Source organism: Rosa chinensis, chromosome 2 (assembly GCF_002994745.2).
Source record: "Rosa chinensis cultivar Old Blush chromosome 2, RchiOBHm-V2, whole genome shotgun sequence".
Classification (NCBI taxonomy): Eukaryota; Viridiplantae; Streptophyta; class Magnoliopsida; order Rosales; family Rosaceae; genus Rosa; species Rosa chinensis.
The window spans coordinates 31311604-31316557 of NC_037089.1; the positions used below are offsets into that span (position 1 = coordinate 31311604).

Here is a 4954-nt window from a genome sequence, read left to right on the forward strand (position 1 = left end):
TCCGCAATTTCAAAGTGGAACTCCGCTCTGGATATATATATATATATATATATATATATCTATACTATTATTAAGAGAAGAGACTTTGTTAGCCAAAATTAAAAATTTTGACAGAAATGACCTTAAGAGATTAAATGTTACACCCCATATCTGATATACCCTTGTTATTCAGTTGCATGGAATTCCTTATGGTTACCGTTCGCGGTTATAATTTTAACGTTTAGGGGGTGGTTAAAAATTGAATTTTTGTGAGTTAATAATTTGAGAAAATTTCCTTCATGAAAGTTGTAGAGGACGTTAAACCGAGTGCGTGTATATGTGGTACGTAAAAATCGGAGCTCGTATGCAAAAGTTATGAGTGAATTACGAAATTTACTGTTCATGGTAAAAATTAGGATATATTGGGAAAGTTACCCGGGTAGGTTTCCAAATCCGGAAACCCACCCCTCTTTCTCTCTCCTCTCCCCCGACTCTCCCCCTTTCTCCTTCGGGTTTTTTCTTCCTCCCTCCGGTTCCCCACTTTCCGGCCACCATCCGGCGTGCAACCGGTCACCACAGGGGCGCCTCAACCCGCTCGTGATACCAGTGACCTGGGTTTGAGGAGTTTTCGCCGGAAAAGCTCGATTTCACGCCGGGAAGGTAAGGTTGCAGTTTTGGGGATTTTGCCAATTTCCGGCCATTCCGGCCACCTCCGGCCACCATATTCACATCGAAGGTTCGGTTTTTGCAGGAGATCATTTTGCCTAAGGTCTTGCTTCTCAATTTGCCGTGTAGAGGTGGAATCGATCGAACCCGATTCTAGGGTTCTTGAGCTTTTCTGGAAAATTTTCACCGGTTCGATTCGGCCACTTGGAGGTAAAATTGATCAATGTTGTAGTTGAGAAGTTGATTGGGTCTGTTGAGATGATGTTGTTGCCGGAATTTGGTGGTCATCGGAGGAGTTCGCCGCCGGCGCGTGGTCCCCACGCGCCGCCACTGTAGGTAGCGTGTGGTGGCGCGTAGACTTGTGTTTTAATTGTCGTTTTAATCCTATATACCCTATAATGATTGTAGAACGTAATGCATGAAGTTTGGTGGAAATTGGAGGATTTACAAATTGAGTTTAAATGATTAATTATTGATTATCGTGAATTCGATCGCCGAATTCCTTTCGAATTCACTCTAGGTATTGCATCAATGACAGTTTAATGTTGGAGCATTAAGGATGGATGTTGTAGAGAGTTGAGGAGTCGGATTTTGGGAAGAGGGATGTTATGAATTTCCAATTATAAGTATCGTGAAATTTAAAATTCCGTCCTGTGGATTATATATATATTTATGATTGTTATTCGTACAGGACGAGAGGAGTCTCCATACGAGGAGAATCACGAGCGACGTCAGGATTGACCGCTTATTGTGAGTGGACCTTTGATTTTAATTGATGCATGCAAATTAAATTCCGCAAGTTTTAAGTTATTGATTTAACAACTATTTATCGAGCATTTTATTTTGGTTTGGATTATTGAATGTTTTATTGGATTGAACTTTTGAATTAAGATTCGTTATGCTCGATTTGAGGATTTTGTTTTATGCGGATTCGGAAATTTATACTATTGATTTTATATTTATATTCAGCTCTTGGAGCTTTTTAAGAGATTTACGAAATAAGAATTCGAGGAAGCAAAACTTTATACTTCTTTTTACCCTACTTATATTGGAACTTGAGATGATCTTGGCGTGCGGGGTCACGTCTTTATACACTTGGATTCTTATTTCGTGAGATAAGTGGGGAAATTATACAGATTTACTGGCTTTGGACGATCTCCTTCCTCACCATACGCGGGTCATGTAAATAGGTCTCCTCCTCACTTACTTTGTGTTTGTGAGTGGCAGTGAGGTAGCTTTCTCCTCCTCACGTGGGTGGTAGTCGAGGTGATATTCTCCTCCTCACACAATCTATGTATGAATGGAAGTTGAGGTTATTAGTTCTCCTCCTCGCACAATCTATGTGTGAGTGGCAGTCGAGGGTAGGTTGAGCCTGAGGGGCTCCATTCCCGTATGGTGAACCCATTTTCCCCATGTTCTTTTGTTGTTGTTCTTGACTAGCGGGGCTAGTCGGTCCTTTTTTCTTATTGCATGCATCGGGAGTTTTATTGAGATAAATGTGGAAAAGTATAAAACCCTTTTTCTTTCAATTATTTATTTTTGTCCACTCACGCTAACGTTTTTATATACTTTTCCCTGGGCCCTTCGGTTTCAAATGCCCAGATTGCAGTGTTGTTGCTCGGTGTACGAGTGTGAGCCATAGTGATCGCACCTGCTTCCGCCATCACCTTCTGTAGGTTACCTGGTTAACCTACTATATTCCTTGTCTATTTATATTCCTAGAATGCTCTGATTACTAATGGATGTGTGACCCAACTTATATGTATTATATTTGAGGCCTATGACCTAACTTTGGTGATTGTAGTAACTTATACCCTTTGGAGATTATGTACGATGATATTAGCTTTGGGATGATTGTTTGAATTTGGGAGCAGGGTGGCTCCAGGAGTCGTGGTTGGATGATTAGAAGTGAATTTTGGTTTTTCCACAGGTTTTTGGGTTAACCATTTTTAAGGGAGGTTATGCCGAAATTTTTGGTAAATCTCCTTTAAAGGTGGGTCCCGCATGGCCACTTCGGATTCCAGGGTGGAGTTCGGGGTGGGTCCTGTCATTAAAATACTTTGAGAATTAATTAAATCACAAGGGCTATTACGATAATTACAAATTATATTTTTATTAATAAAACTAAACAAAATATATCTCACAACCCACTTTTCTCTCTCACTAACTTCTCTCTGCAATAACTATTTTCTTCCATTATCTTTTCTTTTTTATTTTCTGCAAAAAAAATAAAAAATTTACTTGCACATGCAGAGCATGTGTGGAGGAAGGCTAGTTATAAATAGGAATACCTCTTATTCCCACATTCCTATGGCAGTCAAACACATAACCTAATGCACAAACTACAAACACAACAAACTACATTAATTGGACACCAGCAAAAATAAAAAATTTGGAGAACCAAACAGTGTACATCGTCACTCTCGAGGCTAGAACCCGACTTTCCCTCAGAACCTGACTTCTCTTCGATTCTATTGTCTTCTCGCTCTGGTCGACCAACACGCCCAAACACCAATGAATTTATCCAGAGTCAGCCCCTTCCACACTTTCTGTCAAGCCTGAGAAGCCATAGCTGTCTCCACCATGACCTGAGTTTTGCGATCTGAGAGGGTTTGATTTGTGAATTTGGACTTCTCAGGTTTTGCGACATTAATGATTTTGATTTACATTGGGAATCTGGATCCTCAAGTGAGTGGCTGAGATTTTAAAGATGACTTTGATGAGATTTAGATGTTTGGCATTCTTCGCAACGGGCCTAGACTGTTATGTATGAAGACAATAAGAACTGAACACCAAGAATGGGAGAATATCTTCTTTATTCATTATTAACCAAGCTGCGGCTTATATAGCCTTATAAGAGATTGAAACAAACTAACAGCCCACTCAACGCACAACTCTCGTTGGTGGTACACGATAGCAGGAATGAGTCAAAACGTACCTAACGTCCCTATAAATAGGGCTTATTAACAGCAACAAACAAGACAAACTTTTAACAACTTAATTGAAACCCTAGCAGCATTAATGAGTCCATGCAACCCTAGCCGCACTCATGCAACCATGCAACCCTAACATTTCCTCCCCTAAACTGAATTGCAGTGAACAATCAGTTTAACTTGGAACCTCACAAACCCCAAGCAGCTCACGCAGCTTCACAAACGTATCTAGCTTGAGCGGTTTGGTCATGATATCAACAATTTGATCTTGAGAACCACAGTGCACCGGCTTTACTTTTCCTTCCCTTGTAAGGTCACGTAGGTAATGAAATCGAACATCGATGTGTTTACTACGACCGTGCAACACTGGATTCCTTGAAAGCTTGATAGTCGAGCTGTTGTCACACAAGATAGTGATGCAACAGTTCTGAAAGTGGCCAAGCTTGTCCAACACCCTCTTCATCCATATTCCTTGTGTAGCACAAGTGACTGCTGCTATGTATTCTGCTTCCGTGGTTGATAAGGTAACCACAGGCTGCTTCTTGGAAGTCCAGGACACAGCTCCTCCACTCAGTGAGAAAATGTAACCAGAGGTACTCTTCCGATCATTCACATCACCCGTGTAGTCGCTGTCGGTGTAGGCTAGCAGCATTTCATCACCTCTTCTTTTGTAGAAGATTCCCAGGTTAACTGTGCCCTTTACATATCAAAGCACCCTCTTCAGAACTTGTGAATGCATTTCAGTCAGACTGGCCATGAATCTGCTAGCAAGACTCACTACATAAATCAGGTCCGGTCTTGTCACCGTCAAGTACATCAAGCTTCCCACCATTTGTTTATACCTAGTAGCATCCAGTCTGACACCCCCTTCATCTCTTGACAACTTCACACCTGGAACTATGGGATTGTACACATTATTGCTGCCTTCCATCCCAAACCTCTCCAAAACCTCCTTAGCAAATTTCTTCTGGCTTATATAAATACCCTCAGAGCACTACAGCACCTCTACCCCAAGAAAGTATATCATTTTGCCAAGGTCAAACATATCAAATTCTTGCTTCATGGATTCCTTGAACTCAACAATCATACTCTTACAATTACCAGTATAAATCAAATCATCCACATACAAGCTTACGATTAAGATATTACCTCCATCTCCAGCTTTGACGAACAAAGTGTGCTCAAAATCACATTTTTCAAATCCCTTTTTGGCAAAGTAACTTTCGATCCTGCTGTACCATGCCCTTGGTGCCTGTTTCAGTCCATATAATGCCTTCCTGAGCTTGTACACTTTCCCTTCATCTCCCTTTTGTTCGAACCCTCGAGGCTGCTCGACGTAAACATCTTCACTTAACTCTCTATGCAGAAAGGCACTT

General features: G+C 41.1%; 1 long non-coding RNA gene across 1 annotated transcript; it reads left to right on the top strand.

Moving 5' to 3' along the window:
* Window positions 1–610: 610 nt before the first annotated feature.
* On the top strand, window positions 611–1388 carry LOC112185495. Its single transcript, XR_002930298.2, has 3 exons — window positions 611–639; window positions 731–855; window positions 1337–1388. It is a non-coding gene; the product is annotated as an uncharacterized LOC112185495 (long non-coding RNA).
* The last annotated feature ends 3566 nt before the right edge of the window (window positions 1389–4954 follow it).